We start from the raw sequence: 23,824 nt of genomic DNA on the forward strand, positions 1-23,824 counted from the left end.
ATGAGGGTTTAAGAGTAGTAGGAAGGAAGGTCCATCATCTCAGACAAGTTGGCCACCGCCGTAAAAAAAAAAAAAAGATGGGTGAAGATGGCGCTGGGTCTGGTGGTAAGAGTCCCCCTCCCCGGAAGTGTCAGTATAGGTTAGGTTAGGTGTAGGATTCTCAAGGGCTCGTAGATTTATCGGAAGGTGTTGTGTGGAGTTATTGTATACACAGTGTAGAGTGTAATGTTAAGGCTGTTACTATCTTTGTGCCGAAGATTCAAGAGCGTCATTAAGGTGTTTTGTTGTCATCTTCAGTTTAGGGGAAGAATTTAGTGTGTGCGAGCTTTGAAGAATTCGAATTCTTGGTGTAGCATGATCCGTTCGTGCGTGTGTTTGTGTAAATGCGAGAGAGAGGTGTGTGTGTGTGTGTGTGGAGACCGGCACTTATCAATGTATTATCACACAATACCTAAACTGGCATCTTTGGTCTTAGGCGAGGGTAAAGTATTCAGCTCCTCAATTACACACACACACACACACACACACACACACACACCATCTAATGAGAGCGAGAGTTTAGTAAGCAATATCCTTCATCTCTCATATATATTGGAGGCAGAGCTCAGGTATTGTCGACTGCCCCCGGTAATAACAGTGTGGGGTTGGTCTGGTAGTAGCCTCGTTTCCAGAACAATTACACCTTTATGGATGTATTGTGTCGCTCGCTCTAGCCTAAAAACCTGGCCCTTTAAGTGGTGACCGGGTCGTCATTTTCTAGGTGCGCCGAGGCCAACACACGTAATAAAGTGGTAAGTGGTGGTGGTTTAGGAGAGTGGGGTAAATGTGACCATTCCGGGGGGGCTGCTGCTGTTGATGAGGATTACCATTCCCAGGCTGCTACTGCTGACCACTCACTCATCCCCCTCACCACCCTCCTCTACCCCTCCCCCCTCCTTCACTAATACACACAACTGACCCAACATTCATAACTCGCACTTTGACCCCTGGAGACACCTGCAGGTATCGTCGGTACTTTATGATGCTGACAGTGTTTTATTATTGTCACTTTTTTTTTTACGACGAATTTGTTTTGATGGCTAAAAGTGTTTTAATATACGTCACCATAGAAGTGTTGAGAGAGGAGTAGTGTAGCGGCTTGGTGTCTTAGTTCTGGTGTTTAATGACCCTCTAGGCTTTGTTTGGCTTTAGTCGGGTCACCTCATGTATCACGGCCAGAGAGTGAGATACTATTTGTGTGGGAGCTGTGGCGGCCATACATGACAAGAGACTACATACTGAGTAATATCATTGAAGAGAAAGAAGAAAAAATAATGGCCCAAAAAATGGTGGCCATCGTAGTGCCAGGACAGGTTGGGTTATACGAGTTGGTGGTGTGGTGAGTGATGGTGGTGTGTGTTTACCGAGCGTCCTCCCTAGTAATGGCTCACCTGGGGGATCTCTGCCACCTGTTGTACATTTACTCAATTCATCCCCTTGTAATACTAACCACACTTAGGTTGTATAAACATCGTCTAGATTCATTACATCTTTTTTTTTCTTTTTTTTTTAATGTTATGTTGGTAATGAGTTCAGTAAATCATCCGATACCTTTGAAGGGGAGTTTTTTGGCGTGTTGGACAAGTGGGTGTTGGTGTTGGGGCGACGCGGGAACGTAAACTGTGGTGAGGGTTGTCTTTGAGAGTTGATTTGCTCGTCTCCACCTTATACCTGCCGCTGTGGTCTTGTACTGCGGGTATAGTTGCTTCTTACTACAGCACCACACCACCTCTATACCTCGCGATCTCCTTTCTTGTTACCCCTAACCTAACCTAGTCTAGTCTAACCTAGCCTGCTTAAACTGAATGTAAAACTGACACTGGTGGACTCGGGTTTATCATTCTGCTCCGATTGTCCGGGTACTTAAGGACTTAGCTTTCACTGCAGTGTCCTAACTCTGGCGTCGTGGGGTCCTCTGGCCAGACTCATTCCTCCTGATGAAATCTCATTAAATCCTCGACTCCTTGTAGAGATGATAGTAGGTGTATCCTCCTGTGTAAGCTGGGACGAGGGTGTGTGTGTTTTGTGTTGTGTGGTGTATTAAGGGAGTGGGGGTGAGGGTGTGGTGTAAGTGGGGATGAGGGTGTGGTGTGGTGTAAGTGGGGATGAGGGTGTGGTGTTTTGTAGTGTGGTGTATTCGGGGTACTGTAAGCATGCAGGGATGAGGTTGGGTGGAGTGTGTGTGTGTGTGTGTGTGTGTGTGTGTGTGTGTGTATGTGTATGTGTATCAGGTAGTGTGGGTGAGGGTGGGTGTAGTGTGTGGTGTGTCTATCAGGTAGTGTAGACAACGATGGGTGTAAGGTATGGGTGTAGTGTGGTGTATGTGTGTTTATGCATCAGGTAGTGTGGTCGAGGGTGTGGGTGTGGCGTTGTCTAGGTTATGGTGAGGAGGAGCGCCACATGGAGAGCCACACCGCCGCCCACTCGCCCTCACACCCAAGTTTTATGACTCACCCTCAACTGCTGGTGTGTGTGTGAGTCAAAGTTCAAACACATTACCACAGGATATTACAAGAGGGGTTGAGAGAGAGTGAGAGAGAAAGAAAGAAAGGGAGAGAGTGAGAAAGAGAAAGAAAGGGTGAGAGAGAGAAAATAAGAGAGGTTGGGAGAGAGAAAAAGAGGGATTGGGAGAGTGAGTGAGAGAGAGAGAAAAAAGAGCGTTGGGAGAGAGTGAGAGAGAAAAAAAAGAGAGGTTGGGAGAGAGAGAAAAAGAGGGGATGGGAGAGTGAGAGAGAAAGAAAGAGACATTGAGAGAGTGAGAGAGAGAAAGAAAAGGGTTGAGAGAGAGAGAGAGATAGAAAAAAGAGGAGTTGGGAAGAAAGAGAGAGAGAAAGAAAGAGGGGTTGAGAGAGAGAGAGAGAGAAAAAAAAAGAGAGTTTGGAAGACCTGTACGTTTTTACACCTTGATCTGTGTACCTGAAGTGATTTGTTTTTGTTAATTATCTGAATCTCCCTCCCCCCCCTCCCTCTTTTATTTTTACCCTACATGCGATAACAAAGAGATATGGTTAAGTATTTCAACCCAGAGAAAGGCAGTCCAGTGGTTGGGATGGTCAGAGATGTGTCCTTGTAACTGAAGATGTGATAATGCCCCTAATTGGTTGACTTGGGGAAAGGCACAAAAATAACGCCAACAAGATAGGATCAAAATAACACACACACACACACACACACACACACACACACACACACACACACACACACACACACACACACTCACACTCACTCCACCTTAACCAGAAAAGACTGTTAGTTTCGTCGTGTAATTAGTTCTCAGTGAATCTATCTAGTAACAGGAATCTTACTGTAATCTTAATACTAGTTTTAGACGCTGTATTTGCTCAAGTCAACCAATTCTACTCATCTTACATCTTATTTTACCACTAAGAACGAATGTCGTAAACGCCTCTGAGAATGGGAACCAAAAGATTGGAAACGGTGACAAAACACTAGTCACTTGTATTTTAAGAGGACAGACATTGTTGGCTTTGGGAGGATTGGTCACTTTTCACCGCTGTCTCCCTCATTTAACACAACAAACGATAAACCGTCTTTCTCATCCTACAACAACTAATGGACAGAAACCTTAGAATCATCTCTCTTAAAGGTTAAACAGTAGTTATACATTTTTAATGCGTCTATTACTCTCTCGCCTAGAATGATAAGGGAACGTTAAGTCACCCTTGTAATCTTTTGTGGAAGTGTTGCGACAAAAAAAATTCAAAGGTCACCCCTGCCATACGCATCTGTCTTAGAATTAAGTGGCAGGGTGTGTAAGTAGGGTTTTTGAGGTTGCTAACGCACTTTAAGACACAATTCACGGTTTACTGTGCTAGATGAACAGACTATCAGGTGTTAAGTAACGCGAAACTTGCTGTAACAAACCAGATATTTTCGCAGCATATATATATATATATATATATATATATATATATATATATATATATATATATATATATATATATATATATATATATATATATATATATATATATATATATTTATTTATATCAACCCCTCCTCTTCTTCCACGCCCACACCAGGTCACGTCATCGTCAGAACGTGCTGGACGAACCTTACCTCACTGTTGTTAAATCAAGTGAAGCTGCCGTGATGTGACCGTCGGGTTATAACGGAGAAAAGAGCCGCCGCTACCTCAACACAAGAGGGCGTCTCTGTATGGCCAACTCCCCAGATGGCTCGTGTAACAGAGAAGAGAAAGGGGTACAGGGAGGAGGTAAACCTTTATCCTCCAGAACTAAAAAACATTTTTATAGACGGCGACAAAAGAGACTTACATGAACCCAAGACACTCCCAAGATTTATTTTTCTTCCTAAGCCAGTAGAAAAAAGTCTTTGTACTCGAGGAGTTCATCTTGCACACAAAAATTAGATTTAAAAGAATGTGATTGTTATTTATTCTTAATGTATTCTTATATTAGGCTTTTGAAACAGTCCATTATGAAACTACCTTGAAAATAAGTACGAAACTATCAACATCCAATCAAAGAGCGGAGTACCTATTAATGGGTACTCTGGTGTCGCTTCGTAAAATTCGTACGTGAGATTTAATGAAAGTGTTGTGTAATGATACTTAATGTGGTGTTGGGCTAGGTTAAGTGAGGTTAGCCGTACCTTGAGTTACATTATGTTAGATTAGGTTAATCAGTAAATTACCTAGCATATAATACAAGGTACGGTGCTGTGGTTGTGTGTTGCAGTGGGTCAGAGAGCGATACAAGTGGTCTCATGTTGATGTACCAAGATATTTGTTGTTATAGTCTAATAGCTTCTCTTCACGTCAGCGGATATCTTAACATCTCTCTCTCCCTAAACCACCACCACCACCTCACGACAGAACACGCCTCCTTGGATCACACCCATCCCTCATATCTGATTAGGAGTATATATTACTAGATAAGGTTGGTCTCTCTTATTGTGTGTGTGTGTGTCCGAACTTGTGAGGTGGGCCAGCGAAGGCAATGGGAGGTGTCCTCAAGGTGAGAGTGAGAGCGGTGCAGCCATATCCAGGCGGTGTGTGCTGGCGCCCCCAAGTTTAGCGGTGTTAGTCAGCGAGGATCTTCGGCGGTACAGGGGGATGATATCACACGCCGGGTCAGTCTTGGCATCCTGGCCAGCCCCTGGGGTAAAAACCTCTTGCCACTCCTCCCTCCCTCCCTCATGCGGCCAACTGAGTTTAAACTTCTGTAAGAGGTCCATGAAACACACACACACACACACACGCGCATATACATACATACATACATACATACATACATACATTACACACACACACACACACGCGCGCGCGCGTATATATACATGCATACATACATACATTACACACACACACACACAGTTCTCACGTCCAAAAAGTCAGGTGAGTCATGGTGTTCTCCCGGCGGGACAGCTTAACCACTCCTGCCGGGGGTTAAACTTAGGCGGACGGCGGAGTGACTGTATTGTTGTGTAGGAGTGATGAGTGGCGGGGGAGGTGACAGGCTTGTCCACAACCTCCAGCAGCAGGGAGTGAGACCAACGTATTGTGACGCGCTTGGCTCAACACCCCCCACCCCACCTCCCCCCATCACAACACCAACCTCTCCTTGTTTTACACTGTCTGCATTCTCCGTGTGTTTCATCTTAAGCGGGAGTGTTTGAGGGGAGGTGCATGTAATAATATTTGTGTATAAATATTTACCCAGGCAGATTCGCCCATGTCATATTAAGGGTTGTGTGTATGTATGTACGTGTTGTTATAGTTTAGTGTCTCGGCTTACGGACCTTCACCATCACGGACGGACCTTCACGGGGCATAAGGGGGTGGCAGAACTAGTGTGGTGATGGTGGAGAATGTGTTGGTGTCAGAAATGTTCCCTCGTGTGTGTTAGGTTATTTGGTTGTGGTAGTGAGGGAAGCGGTGGTAGTGAGGGAAGTGGTGGTAGTGAAGACGGAAAAGGGGACAAAGATAACAAAAGTCATTAGTATAAAGTGAATTTCCTAATGGATGGAGACTCTTAGGTGAAGGAAGGTCTTGGTAATAAAGATGACGCCTGTGTGTGTGTGTGTGTGTGTGTGTGTGTCACTCAAATCTGACCAGCTCACCATATTGCGAGTGCACTAAGACCGTTCCTATGAGTTCAGTGGTCACTAAGATGAGGTATTAAACGGTAACACTTAACTGGTTTTCCCACGAAGTCATCACCATTAAGAGCGGTCATCATCATCACCACCTCCTCGGGTTTTCTTCTTCACTCGTTTCTTACACCTTGCATTACGGTATTGTCTGTTTCCCGACACTCAGCATTACACACACACACACACACACACACACACACACACACACACACACACGTAAGCACCCATCCACTTTGCTGAAATAATTATGGCACGCTACACACTAATAATGATAATTACAGTTCTCATATTCAGGTTATATTTTCAGGAAAGGTAAATGTAGATATTCTAGCGAACAACTTGAAAGAGTTCCGGTGCACAGATTACGAAATTTGGCTCTGCTTGTGTTTATTACAAGTAAACTGTTGTGTGAATGTAGGAGGTAAGGCGAGGGAGGAGTTCATGAAGGGCGTCGTATATTGGCGGTAGAGACATGCAATATTAGGGCGACAGGAGGCGGCAAGCTGTGTAATGTTGCCCTCTTGTCTCCTCTAGTTACTGCTGCTGCTGTTGCCGTGTCCTCCTGCTGCAGGGAGCACTTCTGTGTCTTGTTAATACAGGAGGGACTGCAGTGTGTTCTGGAGGGAGGTCTCTGCCTTGTCCTCTCTGGCTGCAGCAACACCGTACCGGTCTTGTCCCCGTGTAGTGCTCCACCACCTCCAGGTTGTCGTGTCACTGACCGTGTGTTGTAGTCGACACCACCACTCTGATCTTTTTGTTATTCAGGGAATTTTTTCATGTAATACTCCTGAGGCCATTATGATTCACGTCCTGTTTCAGAAGGAGCACTGCGGAGTAATGCCAGGAACACTATACCTTTCCCTCTACTACAGTGATCACTATACCATGTACTCTTGCACCATACATCAACTCAAACAATACCTATAATAAATCTTTTTTACATGAAATATCCCCTTTTTATATCGCGGTTTTAAATACAAATACCATAACAGAACAGTTTAATTGTCGGCCAACACCAGAATGGATGTGGGTGGAGGCTCTGTCGCTCTCTCATTGTTGTAGTACTATTCAGCCAATCTCTTTTTTTATGGGTTGGGGGATATGTGGCGCCGTTACCTTTACCGCCATAAACGGTATTAATTGATGATAAAATGGTTCTCTAGTTTATACAGTTGGAATAGACAGGATTTCAGGCTCGATTTATGGTGGGTTATACAAGTAGTCGAGGATTAAAGCTTTTTTTTTACTGAAAGATAAATTGAGAATGTGTGTGAGTGAGTATGTATGTATGTGTGTGTGTGTGTGTGTGTGTGTGTGTTTTGTTATTTCATATTATTAAACTGATGCGATTGTGTTATTCATTATCCACGGAGACATAAGCCACCTCACCTGGCTCTGTCTAGCTGTACCTGTAAACCCCGGACACTGTTGATGTGATCCTCGCCAACTTACCGACGTACTCAGACCAGCTACCCGGGAGGATACACACCGAGAGTCTTACGCTAATTTTAAGTGACCGCTTTATGAACAGGTATTGGTGTGTTACCTGGCAATTTGTTTGTCTCTCTCGGACAGGTACATTTGTTTATTGGCCACTTCTTATCTACTGTGTACAGGTAAAACACACACTTTGTCTTCATTCTTGTCTTTAACACTTAACTCAACTTGAAGCTAATTTGCGCAAGAGAAAACTAATTTTATGGGACTTCGGACTCCATACCATGACCCAGATTTCCATACTGAAGTTGGTTTGGTCAGGTTAAGCTGTGGTACATTAGGGTGTGGGTAAGTTAGGTTAAGGTTGGGTTAGACTGGGTTAGGTTAGGATTGATTGGATTAAATTACTTTAGCTTAAGTTAGATTAGGTTAGGTTAGATTACGTTTAGGTGTTCGATTACGATTAGTTAGATTAGATTAAAAGTGACTGTGTTAGGTTATGTTACGTTAGGTTAGATTATATTACATTAGATTAGGTTATTTTACATTAGGTTAGGTTACATTGGGTTGGGTTAGATTAGGTTAGGTTGGGTTGGGTAAGATAAAGAGAGGTTCCAGTTTGGAGGATTAGTGGACTACGATAACACCTTAAAATTATCTCCCGCAGGTGAGTTGTGGTGACATTTCTGATTTGAGAGCAACGGCATGAGACATTTTATTTAAGGAAAGTTATTGGCGGTGTTTAAATGAATTTAATGACCTTTTTTGCCTTGATCCCCATAATATAATTGTAGTTATGACTCCTTTTGTAAATAAAGATAATGATCCTTTTGCAAGTGAAGGTAATATTCCCCTTTGTAAGTGAAGTTAACGACTGTTTTTGTAAATTTAATTAATAACCAAATATCAAGGGAGGATATTGACCATTTTGTAAGGTGACCGAGACGCAACGGTATACAGTAGGATGTTGAACAAGCAGAAGCAACAACACCCGCAAGACACATACTCCTTGTTCACCTGTGTTGTGTAGATACACTTCCTCGGTGTTTGCCAAGTGACTCTCTTCTCCAAACTAGAATTATGGAAACAATTTAAGTTTGTTTTGAGAACCTCGGTGAAGCAGCTCTCCAATGGACACGTGGGTTGGCTCGCTGAATTTATTTCCTGTTGGATATATATACACCGGTAGATGTGTAAAAAATGTTGCAGTGTAATAGTACTAGCAATAATAATGAGGATGAGTATACTAATAATAATGAGGATAATAATAATAATAATAATTATACTACTACTAATAATAATAATGTAAATAATAATGAGAAGAACCATATTTGTACAGCACGCTCATCATTATCAAGCCTTCATCATAAACACAGGTCACAGACAGCTTCAAACAAACCCACGGACAGTTTCCACTATACCTTTATCATACTCCACAGTCCACACACAGCCACTATCATCCTCACTCACACACCACCACCATCCTTACTCTCACACCACCACCACCACCACCAACACCACCATCCTTACTCTCACACCACCACCACCACCACCCTTACTCTCACACCACCACCACCATCATCCTTACTCTCACCACCACCACCACCATCCTTACTCTCACACCACCACCACCACCACCCTTACTCTCACACCACCACCACCATCATCCTTACTCTCACACCACCACCACCACCATCATCTTCACAGACCTTCACCACCATCATCATCATCATCATCATCATCATCATCATCATCATCATCATCATCATCATCATCATCATATCATCATCACACACATCACCACAACATCACCACCACCTCCCCCTTCACAGACCATCATCATCATCATCATCATCATCATCATCATCATCATCATCATCATCACCCCCACACACACCACCACAACCACCACCACCTCCCCCTTCACAGACCACAGAAATGAGACCCTAACAGACAGTCCTTCCTTCATTAAAATTCAGAGATAAAACGTGATCATATCAGAGACTTGGTGGCCGCCAGAGCCCCGCCTGGAGGAGAAATCTTTCATCTTCTCAAGTAATTTTTGTTCGTCTTCCCCGAGTTCACGATTTTCACTTTTTTTTTCTTTCTTTTTATTAACGCCGACATATTTGATTCTCTGTGATTAAACTCTTCTCTCGGCTAATGTAGGTGTGTGTGTGTGTGTGTGTGTGTGTGTGTGTGTGTGTGTGTGTGTGTGTGTGTGTGTGTCGAGAGAAAATGCTGGCAAGACAGACATACAGATACTTGTACTCGACCTAAACAACACTGCTCTTTTTGACTCATGAAAATACAAGAGAAAAATTATAATAAAAAAAAAAACCCAGCGACCTCTACCCAACAAACTATGAACATAAAACTCCCTAGTAATTACAGCTTCAGTACAGTGTTATGTAATTCAAGAAAGCGTAATGAAGCTGTAATTAACACGTTCAGCGACTTGCTAGTACTCACGGCGTCATTAAGTTGCGTAAAAATTCGTAAATGACATGGCTGGGGGCCCTCTCGAGTAGTGTGTCTTACTCAGTGTGATAAATACATGCGTCAGGGTTGGTGGGGGTGAGGAAGCTGGTCAGTTTGTGTAAGTTACTCACTGTGTAAATAAAGATGAGGGTTTTTCTGGCGTATATGTTAGGGTGTATTGTACTGTTAAGTGTAGGTGTAGTGAGGCAGGTAGCGGCGGCCGTGGTGGTGGTGGTGGTGATATACTTTTCTTGTTCTTGTTATTGTTCTTGTTTTTTTTCATCTTGTTCTTGTTCTTTTTGTGAATGGTGACTTAATGTATTTTTATTAGTGTGAGATTGTGTAGCATCCTCCGCGTGTGTGTGTGTGTGTGTGTGTGTGTGTGTGTGTGTGTGTGTGTGTGTGTGTGTGTGTGTGTGTGTGTGTGTGTGTGTGTGTGTTAAGGTTGGAACACGTGTATGTATGTTTATCTGTATATCTTTCACTGGCCAATTTTTTATCACCACGAGTCAGGCTAAATTAATGATTACCGTTGTAAATATTAATTATTATGTGATAGTTTTAACTAATTATTGATTATTTTTTTCTTTTGCAGGTAAGCCAGACGAACGGTGTTGTTGGGATGGAGAGGAGAGAGAGGTAAGACTAGTGTGATGAGGGAAGGGAGGGAGGTAAAGTTATAGCCAGTCTCTCAGTTATCTAGCCATGCAGTCTCTCAGTTATCACTAAGTTGGTTAAGTACTGCTCATGGTGATGTGGTAGAAGAGAGGAAAAAAACGAAAATTGATGACATTAGTTCGTTCAGAGTAGTTTCCTCTTGTCTGTCCGGTAGTTGGGTTATGATTCAAGATCGAACCATTGTCATTTTTTTTCTATGTTTACGTGTGTTTTGTTATGTGGATGTGTCGTATTCTTGAAGCTGTGATGTATTTAACCAATTGATTTGTCGCTACACCTCTACATATACTCGTAATGTATTTGCTCACACACACACACACACACACACACACACACACACACACACACACACACATACACACACACACACACTCTCGATATTATACACTATGGTATATAGGAAATAAAATTAATCACCAATAAACTTAAACTTTTGTTGAGTTACAAGAGGTATATTGTTTTCATTGTGGCGTGACGTGTGTGTGTGTGTGTGTGTATTGTTCCAACATATTGTACCATGACTTATGTGTCTGCATGTGTATTGTTCCAGTATATTGTACAGTGATTTAATCGTTCACCAACATATTGTACCAAACATAATCACAGACTCTGGACTCGATACACCCAACCATTATCCTGTAATACACACCTGATCTGGTAACCATTATTTACAGTAATATGTGTGACTAATAACAATGATGATGGTGGCAATATTTCACAGTACAACAACAAAGGAATTCTCGGGGGTAAAAACACAAGATGTCTGGACACAATGGACCCCGAGCTTAAACTCCCCGGCTGGTAATACTCAACAAGAAACGAGCCTCGCCCTTCAACCACGAGGACCACTTGAGGTTGAACCGAGTCCATAATCATACATATGTGATTGTAATAGATTGATTTTTTTTTTTTTGGGGGGGTGGGTTGTGATTGAGAGCTTTATATATATATACGTGATTTAATGGTCTTGGTGTCGTATTTGTTATGATTTTGTTTTGTGTTAAAGTGTGTGTAGGTGTTGATGGACCAGCCGTGTGTGTATAGGTGTTATTGATGGACCAGCCGTGTGTGTATAGGTGTTATTGATGGACCAGCTGTGTGTGTAGGTGTTATTGATGGACCAGCCGTGTGTATAGGTGTTATTGATGGACCAGCCGTGTGTATAGGTGTTATTGATGGACCAGCCGTGTGTATAGGTGTTGATGGGACCAGTCGTGTATAGGTGTTATTGATGGACCAGCTGTGTGTGTGAGTAGGTGTTGCTGATGGACCAGCTGTGTGTGCGAGTAGGTGTTATTGATGGACCAGCCGTGTGTGTAGGTGTTATTGATGACCAGCCGTGTGTATAGGTGTTATTGATGGACCAGCCGTGTATAGGTGTTATTGATGGACCAGCCGAGTGTATAGGTGTTATTGATGACCAGCTGTGTGTGTGTGTAGGTGTTATTGATGGACCAGCGGTGTGTGTATAGGTGTTATTGATGGACCAGCCGTGCAGGTGTTATGATGGACTACGTGTATAGGTGTTATTGATAGACCAGCCGTGTGTGTGTGTAGGTGTTATTGATGGACCAGCCGTGTGTGGTAGGTGTTATTGATGCAAGCCAGCGTGATAGTTATTGATGACCAGCCGTGTATAGGTGTTATTGATGACCAGTCGTAGGTGTTATTGATGGACCAGCTGTGTGTGTAGTGTAAGTAGGTGTTATTGATGGACCAGCCGTGTGATATATAGGTGTTATTGATGGACCAGCCGTATAGGGTTATTGATGGACCAGCCGTGCGTGTAGGTGTTATTGATGGACTAATGTGTGATATAGGTGTTATTGATGGACCAGCCGTGTGTGTATAGGGGTTATTGATGGACCAGTCGTGTGTATAGGTGTTATTGATGGACCAGTCGTGTGTATAGGTAATGAGGGACCAGACGGGAGATACGGACACGGAGGATTGAGTAACATAGCTTCTTGCGTCACTCCTGTATGGCGCTGGTCGAGGTATGATGAATGATACCGTAAAAAGCTTATTTGGAATCATGCTGTGAGGTGGCAATTATTTATATGCTTTTGTTATTATGCTTCTCCGTCTTTTTTTTTGGGGGGGGGGAGGCTTGGGTGGATGAAAAGGGGGGGGGGTGTGGGGGGTAGAATGACTTAAAGAGAAAGGCGGGGAAAATCAAGGATAGATTTGGGACCGGAGGGAGGGAGGGGGGGAGGGGGTGTAGAAAGTGAGATGTATGAAAATAGAAAGTACTGAAGCATCAAAGTACAGCCTCCATACTTTCGCTAATCATCATCCAATTGGCATACGTAATACACTGAAGTGAATCATCCTCCTCCTCAGCACCTCACATTGATTCACAGTGCTTCATGTATGTATTGATACACTGCGCATACTAAGTCGAATGAGTTGTATTCCAGCAATCGTCCCGAGAGCGTTGGAGACTTGACTGACGAGGGGAAAGGTTGTAAACTAGTATTTCATGGTCGGGTGTGTTCAGTATTCCTTAAGTATCACCTTTATGACTTCATTTAGGACATCCGAGGACTTGACTTGATGACGAAATGGTGATGAGAACATTGCCAGTGTATGATTGTTTTGTTATTGTTATGTTATGCTCGTTAAGAATTGTTATTTGTTATTGTTGTTACGTATTATTGTTGTTTTTGTTATGTATTGTTGTTATTGTTGTTGTTACGTATTGTTGTTATTGTTGTTACGTATTGTTGTTATTGTTGTTACGTATTATTGTTATTGTTGTTGTTACGTATTATTGTTATTGTTTTGTTGTTACGAATTATTGTTGTTGTTTTTACGTTTTTTTCTTTTATTATTATTATTATTATTATTATTATTATTATTATTATTATTATTATTATTATGTACACTGATTGAGGATTGCTATGTATCTGCTACAGTTTACAAGTACCATGACGAGGGTAATGTTATGATGTTGTGTCTTTGTAAACATCTTCCAAACATCTCTACATCTTGGTCGTATTTATAGATTTGGTGGACGTGTTGTCATGGTATTTTGTTGTCCATCCATCCATTAATTATCCGTTCCCCTTCAGTTCCCCCTTTTTTTTGACCTTAGTGAATATAAATACTCGTAAAAAAAAGTGCATATGAAGTAATTTTAAGAGTGAATACGTTTACTTCTGTCGAGTTTTTACACCTTGACTTGACATGTACTTGGGGAATGTTATCACTCGTGGGGGAGAAGGGATTGTATGTCTCTTCGCTGTAATCATCGTCGCTATATACTTAAAATGAGTACAATTATTTGGACCTCATTTGTCGCGAGAATAAACTCCCTGCCAATATAAGGAGATACTAGTGGAAACATCTAGTTATTCCATCCAGCTCAGTATACCGTTGTCTGCACGATGCCAAATTTCAAGATGTTATCGTGAACAGTTTTAGAAAGTTTAGTTTGCTTAGCACACGTACTGTATGTGTAAAATAAAGAATGAATAATTAAGGGGTTACAAAATAAAAAATAATAATTTGAATAGATACAAAAGAAAATGAAGAATGGTTTTAGAATGATGGTTAAAAAGGAAAATACATAATAAAAGAAATTAATAGTAAGAGTCACAGTATAACAATCCATAAATGTATCTTGAGAATTTTTTTTTGTTTTTTCTTTCATAATATACGGTTTGTTAAGATTACAGTCGAGGAAGAAGACCCAAAGCCATGGTTGGGAACTGGCCAGAAAGTCAGTCAATTAGAAAATTCATGACACGCCAAAACCCAAGATATATTTACGTTTGTCGCCAGCAGCAGCAAAACTCGGGTGGGAGTGTTGTTGAGCTCTTGTTGAGGGCCGCGGCAACCCACCAGTCACCTCCTCACACACCCCGCAAAATACAAACACTTCAAGTTCCATCTCACCACCCACGGAGAGGCGTGAACACTCAAGCCACCCTTCCCGTCTACCCACCCATCAGCCTGCCCGCCCACTATGCCTTCCTTCCCACTAAGACTGCCTGCCCGCCCACTATACTACCTTCCTCCCCACCTGCAACAACCTGCCTCCTGTCCTGTCCTCTCACCTGTCTATGCTTGCAACCTTTGTCGACCTCTCTCTCATTACCCTGTTCTACGTTCTCATCCTCGCACTCAATACACACCTTCCATCTTCATCCTTAGGTTCATCCTCACACTCGACCCACATCTTCATCACCCTCCGCCTTCATCCTTATCCTCTTGCTCACCTCAATAGAGAGATATACAGCACCCGGATAACGTAGTGTTGTGAGGGACACCACCGTCACCTGTTCTCCTGGGTAGTCTATTTTATTGACGATTTTGTTGTTTATGCCTCTCTCTTATGGTATAAATGTGTGTCCACCATTTTACACACACACACACACTTATACATACACAACAAACACACACACACACACAGTATTGACTTGGGTAAACACTGAGGTTGGTTATTTTAGAACGGTCAGCTCACCCGTGTTATTTTTTGCCACAGCTCTCACACCTCATTATTCGCAAGCAGACTTTTAATTATTAGCGTGGCAGTGATCCAGGCAGTCCAAACACGCGGTGAGAAGTTAGCCACACATCCCTATGGCTGGCCGACAGATGGAAGAAGACCCGAGACGAGGCGTGGCATGAAATACTCCCTAATGATTCCTGTGTAAGGTTGACGCGTTACGGTGAACTGAAGTTGTATGAAAGGTAATGTGTAAATTTAGCGACGTATAGCTCGGGTAGAGGTTGGAATACCCTTCTAATGATGGTGTAAACTTGACGATATAATTATATACTCGAGTGAAATGATATCATATGGAGTTATTAGTATATATTTGAGAGTTAAGTGTATGTTCTGTCACTCACTCACTCCCTGTTTCCAACGTGACTTGTGAATTATTTAGTCTACCAGGTTTTTATTTTTTTTATTTTTAGATCTTTGTTTACTTTATATACAGTAGGTGAACTTTTAACCTGTGTTTCCTCCAGGTGTCATTTGGCCACGACAGCCTTACAAGTGGACACGCTATAGACTCTTACAGACTCCCTAGAGCTCTTTAAGGTGTTGGCCTTGCAGGTCGTATCTCTTACTCGTCCCATAACCTTGATTTTTCTTTAAAAGTTCCGGGGACTTGTGTTCATATACGTGTGCCTCTCGGCCACCAGATCTACTACTTGTTACTATACGTGTGAGGCTCAGATGAACGTATGTCTTGTAGTGTCCCCGTCCAGCCCTCCTCCTCCCGTTACCTATTGCAGGGTTTCAGATTGTCATGTTCCGGAACCTTAATCGATGTTTTCCTGGTTTTCGAGCCGGAAATTGTTTCAGTGTCATGACCACCTAATGTTTCGTATTCATTTCATGGCTAAAGTCTCTTTCGATATTATTTTTGTCTTTAGTGTTTTGTGCAGTTATAACGAGATAACCAAGTACAAGTGTATGTGTGTGCGCGCGCGCGCGCCATAGCGCTTACTGTGCTAGTCATGCCCACGGACTCTTAACAATGGACTGTAATATTGTTCTCGTGTGAGGCGGCGAGACTCTTCGTTTAACATAGCAGTTTTAAGTCTTGCATCTTTTGTTTTTCATCTTATCAACTCCATGTATTGTATTTTCCTCAAGTGTGGTAAAGAATAGGTTGTTACATACTAAATCATAGAAATATGAGGACTGTTTTTTAATCTCTAAGGTAATTACGTCTTCATGTTTTATGCAAAATAGCTATGATTGTGATGTTAAGTCACTTGTGTGCAGTTAATATTATTTACTTCACAGAGAAAACGCTGTGCATTTGTTGAACACATGATTTTTAAAAAACAAAACAAGCTGATGTTTGACCCACGCCTATGTTATAGTGGTGGCAGGTGGCAGTGGTGGTGGTGGTGGTAGGCGGTTTTGGTAAGGTAGTGGCAGATGGTGGTGGAGGGCAACACTGGTGCAGGCTGTATTGGCTCCTTACTAGATACCAGTAATTTTCTGGACCTACTTGTGGGTTCGATAGGTTGGTGGTGGCGGTCACCTTGTAATAGTTTTTTTATTATTATATCGTTAGTGTGGAGTGTCAATTTGTATTTAGTAGTGTAACGCGGTTATGGTCAAACTATTAGCTCTCTTTACAGAATGTATAACTAGTTGTTAACGCTGCCACAAATAAGGTAGTGATGACAAATTGAGCGGCGTGAAGAAAGAGATCATTGTTGGCACAGTAATGAACGATCGGGACAAACTAGACAACTTGGGCTCAAAATCTTCATTAGGAGAGATGACTTGCGGTCCTCGGGTGTGATTGTATGTGTGTGATGTTGACTAAGTACGTGGCTTACGGCCAGACAAGACCACGACGTGTTGGTATGTGAAGCGCGTGTGACGTGCTTCACCACGGCTCTTCACTCTGCCAAATGTGAAGTTGGGTGGTGAGGACAAGGCCGACTCGTCCCGCCAAACAAGGCTGGTGAGAGAGTGCGACACAGGCAGCCCCTCGTGCGCTAGACGCTCGCCAGACTGGGGGAAGGTGAGCGCGTTGACCAGGTGTCGTCCACTTCCGCGTCTCTTGTCTCGACCACCCCCTTAATTTGGTGGTTCCAAGCCGCTGCCAAAGTGACCTGCCCGCACCTACCCCAGCCACTAAGATACCTCTGTACCCCCGTGATGTTACCTGTGACCCACCACCACCACCCATGCACCCACCACCACCACCCATGCACCCACCACCACCACCCCTGCACCCACCACCACCACTCCTGCACCTGCACCCACCACCACTCCTGCACCCACCACCACCCCACCACCACCCTGCAACCACCACCACCACCAACCACTCCCCTGCAGCCACCACCACACCACCTGCAACCACCACCACTCACCCCACCACCACCACCACCACCCCCTGCAACCACCACACCACCACCCCTGCCCCCACCACCCCTGCACCCACCACCACCCCTGCACCCACCACCACACCACACCCTGCACCCACCAACCTCCTGCACCACCACCACCACCCACTCCACCACCACCACCTCCTGCACCCACCACCACCACCTCCCTTCACCCAGCACCACCACCACCTCCCCTTCACCCACCACCTGCACCACCCACCCACCACCTCCCACCACCTCACCCACCACCACCTCCCCTGCCACCCACCCACCACCTCCACCACCCCACCTCCCCTTCCACCTACCCACCCCACCACCACCACCCCACCTCCCCAACACCCACCACCACCTCACCCTGCACTCCCTACCACCACCTCCCCTACACCCACCACCACCTCCTCTCACCACCACTACCCACCACCACCACCCTCCCCATCCCTTCACCCACCACCTCCCTTCACCCCACCACCACCCCCTACACCACCCCACCTGCCCCACCATCACCACCCACCACCAACACCCACCCATCAACACCTCCACCCACCAACACCTCCCCTGCACCCACCAACACCTCCCTGCACCCACCAACACCTCCCTTACACCCACCACCACCCCTGCACCATCACCACCCCCTTGCACCCACCAATACACACCCACCAACACCTCCCTTACACCCACCACCACCCTGCACCCATCACCACCTCCCTTGCCCCACCAATACCTCCCTTTACACCCACTAACACTTGCACCCACTATCACCACCCCTGCACCCATCAACACCTCCCTGCACCCACTAATACCACCACACCCACCAACACTCCCCTGCTCCTACCAACACCTCCCTGCATCCCGCCACCACTCCCCACCCACCACACCTTTCTTTGCACCCTTTCACTGCCCCCTCCACACCCACCACCTCATTATTATGCATCATGGTCACATCAGCTGCACCACGAAGGAATATAACAGCAGATTGACGAATTGGCTTTAACAGTTGCTTCTGGCCGCCTCACCGCCCCAGGGACTTGGAACTTGAACTTGAACGCATTTTTGTAGGTGTGGCAACTATTCAGATCCTTTAGATAACATTCAGTCTTGTGGCAACGACTAACTGAACCGTGAAGGCTTCACTTAGCGATAAAATACGTTGCCTTGACGCTTGTTGATCGGTTCACTTAGCGATAACCTTGACTAGAAGACGTTTCTTCATCAACTGAGAACGACAGAGTGAGTAAAGGAGATGTTTACTGTGCACCCTTAAGGACGCTCTATAATTATGTATATGTTATAATTTATAATTGTATGTAACATTGGTGGTCAGGTCAGGTAGTGAAAACATAAAATCCAGAGGAGTTGCTCGGTTAATAATAGTAAATTAATTCATAACATAAAACTTGCAAGAAATCCCCAGAAGTAGTTAGTGTTTGATATAAGAGAGACTTACCATAGTGTGTACGGTGTAGTGTTAAGAAGAATATAGTTAACGAGCCATAGTTAAAATTACCTCCGCGTTAAAGTGTAATAAAATACATCGTTTTTGTCTCTTTGGTTGACAGAGAGAGAGAGAGACAGACACATGTGTTGTAAAGGTAAATTACTGCGTCAGGCTAATTATTAACCTCACACCAGTAAGAGCTTCAATCTGTGCATGACTTGTTGGTTTATATGCAGATGGAGGCTTATGGGGAGGAGAGGAGGGGAGGGGAGAGGAGGGAGGAGAGGAGAGGGGGGTCTACTGAAGAGATGAGTTGTTTTGTTTATATTTGATGCCTTGACTCAGAAGGTCATGCACGTTGCGGGAAGTTTTGGAACCCTGTGCACTCTTAACTCTCCCTCTTATTATGTTGACAGTGGACTATAACTAATGAAGAGGTAGATATAAATAGGGGGGATAAATGTAGATATAGATAGGGAAGTAAATTTAAATAGGGGAAGATATAAATAGGGAGGTTAAGTTAGGTCAGGTCAGGTCAGGTCATTTAGGGGGTGAGGGTTGTGGGGTTGAGGTAAGGAAAGAGCAATCAATGCCCGGGGATATTTGCCATCATGCGCCGCCTCCTGGACATGGGTATATACCACCTGAAATATTTATTACATCCGCATTGTTGCATGTTTGTATACCGTGTGTGTGTGTGTGTGTGTGTGTGTAAATCTGATGTCGACCACCGCCAATACTACTACTACTACTACTACCACCACCACTACAACCTTTACTACTACCACCACCATTGCGACTACTACTACTACCGTTACTACTACTACTACTGCTACCATTATGACTACTACTACTGGTACCATTATGACTATTACCATGTGACTACCACTACTACTTTTTTATAGCCTCCAGCCTCCCTTTATAGCCATAACGTCACCATTTTATTAACTATCCTAATACAAAAGTAACTACCCTAGTTGAGTTAACCCACAGATCTATGCGGCATTCAATGACTGTTGCCTCATAGCCAATATCTGCGACATGCCATTTCTCAACCAGGACTCGACGTAACTTCTGGGCTGCTGCTTCTATTCTGATAACACCTCAGGCAGTCTGGCGTAGAAGTACCTTGTACTAGACCCCATCCTGCCAGATCTTGCGAACACTAGAGGAGTGAAGCTACCTTGATCCACGTTCTAAATTCTTTTTTCATACGCACTGTTCTTGTCGTTCTTGTTCCTCCTGTGTGCAGCCTCGAGAGACAGGTTACGGTGACATGCGGCCATGGGGTCGAATATCCTGATATCAAAGAAGGCTCATTGTCCCCGCGTCCAGAATCCTCGAGCGCTGACTTCCACACGATCTTTGCTGGTTGTGTTGGAAGTCCTGTGATGGAGATTTTCACCGTACAATGGAAGGAGCTAGGGTCAGTTCCACCGTGACGTGTCGTGGCAAATTCCTTCAGCATATTCGCTGTGAGACCCCTTGTTTAGTCATCCCTCATGCATACGAATCCACCTATACTGCACACCATGGCGTGGTTGATGTCGTAGGATGAGCCACATACGCATTGGGTGGGCATACCTTATACTGGCCTACCATATCTCAGACCAATGGCGTCTGTCTGCTATTAACGGTAACGTTGTTAGCCATATTGAGGCGCCTACCTCCTGCGCTACAGCTACTTTTTTCCTCAAGTTCTCTGACAGTTGTTTAAGTTTTTCACTTTGGTTGTGCTGCCGTTCTGTCGTAATTGTAGGTCGAATTTTGTGATTCGTTGGTGTCTACCTCGCTTGTTGCATTTTGAGCTACTATGTGCTCAGTGAGGGCTGCCTTAAGCTGGACAGAGCTCTGATGTTCAGTGGCAGCAAGCTCCTCTGTATTAATAATTCCCGCTCCTTCCTGTCTCGGTGGTAGTGCAAGGAGTGACCTTTCTGCTGGGGTTAGGTGTTGGCTTTTCACTAGTATTGGAATAAAAGCGACCCTGATAGCCTCTTCTAGAGGATGAAGGACGGGTCCGATGTCAGGGATAGTGCGCATCAGGTAGTTCCACCATTGTTTGATTCTGTGGGTGAATGCCGCTGGTGGCTCAGTTTTAGCAATATCACGTAAAGCTTGGATTTCCATCACCCACTCGTTCACCTTTCTATTTACGTATTCGGTCTTAAAATAATACGTGCTGATTAGAGCACCTAGATGTCCTTTGTTATTTTAACCTCACTGCTGTTGAAGACCTCTATAGCCCGGTCGTAGTATTCTGGCTATACATTGAGGAAGACTTTGCTGGCATTTGGGTGGTATCCCATTTGTGGACCACGTGATGTTACCAGGTTCACCACTTTTTGACGTCCTCCACTTTTCCTGTTCCTGTTAGGTCATCAGCATATGCTACTTCCTTGACCTTGGTTGTTTTATGGTTTATTGTATGATGGAGCACTGATAGGCCTAATTCTTCTTCTACTACTACCACCACCGCCAGCTCTTGTCTCTCCTTTGCCATCCATCACGTAACCATCACCACCATTATCATCATCATCCATACACTCCTCACACCATCTGGTGATGGAGGCGGCGGCGCTGCTATACTGATGGTGATGGTCATGGTGATGGTTGCAGTGGTGGCTTCTGGTCTTTTTTTTTCTTTTTTTAACTGTACTTGTGAATTCAACTCATCGTACAATTTGCAGAGTAATGCGTCATTACTTGGAGCAAATGTTGTGTAAATGTAGTTGAGTCGTTTCTCGCCGTCTACTTCCGCTCCTTGTGATTTTTGCTGGAGTTTGGGGGTTGTTAAGGCTCTTGAGAGTCTCCAGTGTGTGTGTGTGTGTGTGTGTGTGTGTGTGTGTGTGTGTGTGTGCGTGTGCGTGCGTGTATGTGTGTGTGTGTGTGTGTGTGTGTGTGTGTGTGTGTGTGTGTGTGTGTGTGTGTGTGTGTGTGTGTGTGTGTGTGTGTGTGTGTGTGTGTGTGTGTGTGTGTGTGTGTGTGTGTGTGTGTGTGTGTGTGTGTGTGTGTGTGTGTGTGTGTGTGTGTGTGTGTGTGTGTGTGTGTGTGTGTGTGTGTGTGTGTGTGTGTGTGTGTGTGTGTGTGTGTGTGTGTGTGTGTGTGTGTGTGTGTGTGTGTGTGTGTGTGTGTGTGTGTGTGTGTGTGTGTGTGTGTGTGTGTGTGTGTGTGTGTGTGTGTGTGTGTGTGTGTGTGTGTGTGTGTGTGTGTGTGTGTGTGTGTGTGTGTGTGTGTGTGTGTGTGTGTGTGTGTGTGTGTGTGTGTGTGTGTGTGTGTGTGTGTGTGTGTGTGTGTGTGTGTGTGTGTGTGTGTGTGTGTGTGTGTGTGTGTGTGTGTGTGTGTGTGTGTGTGTGTGTGTGTGTGTGTGTGTGTGTGTGTGTGTGTGTGTGTGTGTGTGTGTGTGTGTGTGTGTGTGTGTGTGTGTGTGTGCGTGTGCGTGCGTGTATGTGTGTTACTCTTTAAATCAAGCAAAGATCTAAATTTCTGGATCCATATTTTTCGAGGATTTAAATACCTTGGTAAAGAGTCTCATTGATTTGAAACTGGTATCTTTTCCCATCATTTTGTTTAAGTTTTGAGGCTCTTGTCTTACTTTTCTTGATTCTCACAACCTTCTCTTGGTTTTCACTCACAAAATAACATAAGAATGTAGGAAATTACAGCGGTCCTATTGGCCTATACTGGGCAGTCCCGTTTACACCCAACCCTTATCGCTCATGTATCCATCCAACCTATGTTTGAAGCTATCCAGCGTATTTAAGTTAATGATGATGTTTGGTAACTTGTTCCACTCATCCACTACTCTACTTCCAAACCAATGTTTACTTATCTCGCGCCTAAATCAAAATTTGTCTAATTTAAAACCATTGCTACGAGTTCGCTCCTGGTTGGATAGTTTGAGTACCATTGTTATATCATATTTGCTTAGCCCTGACTTCCATTTATACACCTCGATCATATCGCCACTCACTCTATGTCTCTAGAGGGAGTGCAAATTAAGATGCTTTAACCTGTCTTTGTACTGAAGGTTCCGAATGCCCGGGATTAGTCTCGTCATTCTCCTCTGAATTTTTTCTAGGGATTCTATATCCATTCTGTAGTACGGTGACCAGAACTGAACTGCGTAATCCAAGTGAGGTATCACAAGCGCAAGTTATAGTTTTAGGATAACCTCGCTAGTCTTGTAACTAACACTCCTTTGTATGAACCCAAGTTTGTAAGCTTTGTTTCGAGCAGTTACACATTGTTGACTTGATTTAAGAGTACTTATCATTACTCTTAAATCTTGCTCACAGTCGGATTTCTATAACAACGTTATATATCTGATATCTGGTCTCTGTTTACATCTCCTAGACAAAGTACTTTATATTTGTCCACATTAAATTTCATCTGTCATTTTTCAAACCATGCGGAATTTTTTTTTTTAGATCTTCCTGTAGTTTTCCTCGTCAGATTTAATTACACGCCCTATTTTGGTGTCGTCAGCAAATTTACTTTTGTTGCTGTCTACTCCTATATCTACAGTATATCGTTTATATGTATAATAAATAGTAGTGGTCCACGTACCGAGCCTTGGGGGTACTCCACTAGTGACGTTACTCCAATTGAATAGTGCCGTTAATGCTGACTTGCTGAGACTCGCCTGCCTTGGCTGTCACACACTTGTCTTGGCTGTCACACACACACACACACACTTGTCTTGACTTTCACACACACTTGTCCTAACTTTCACTCACACACTTGTCC

This window comes from Homarus americanus, unplaced genomic scaffold (assembly GCF_018991925.1).
Source record: "Homarus americanus isolate GMGI-L3 unplaced genomic scaffold, GMGI_Hamer_2.0 scaffold24260, whole genome shotgun sequence".
Taxonomy (NCBI): Eukaryota; Metazoa; Arthropoda; class Malacostraca; order Decapoda; family Nephropidae; genus Homarus; species Homarus americanus.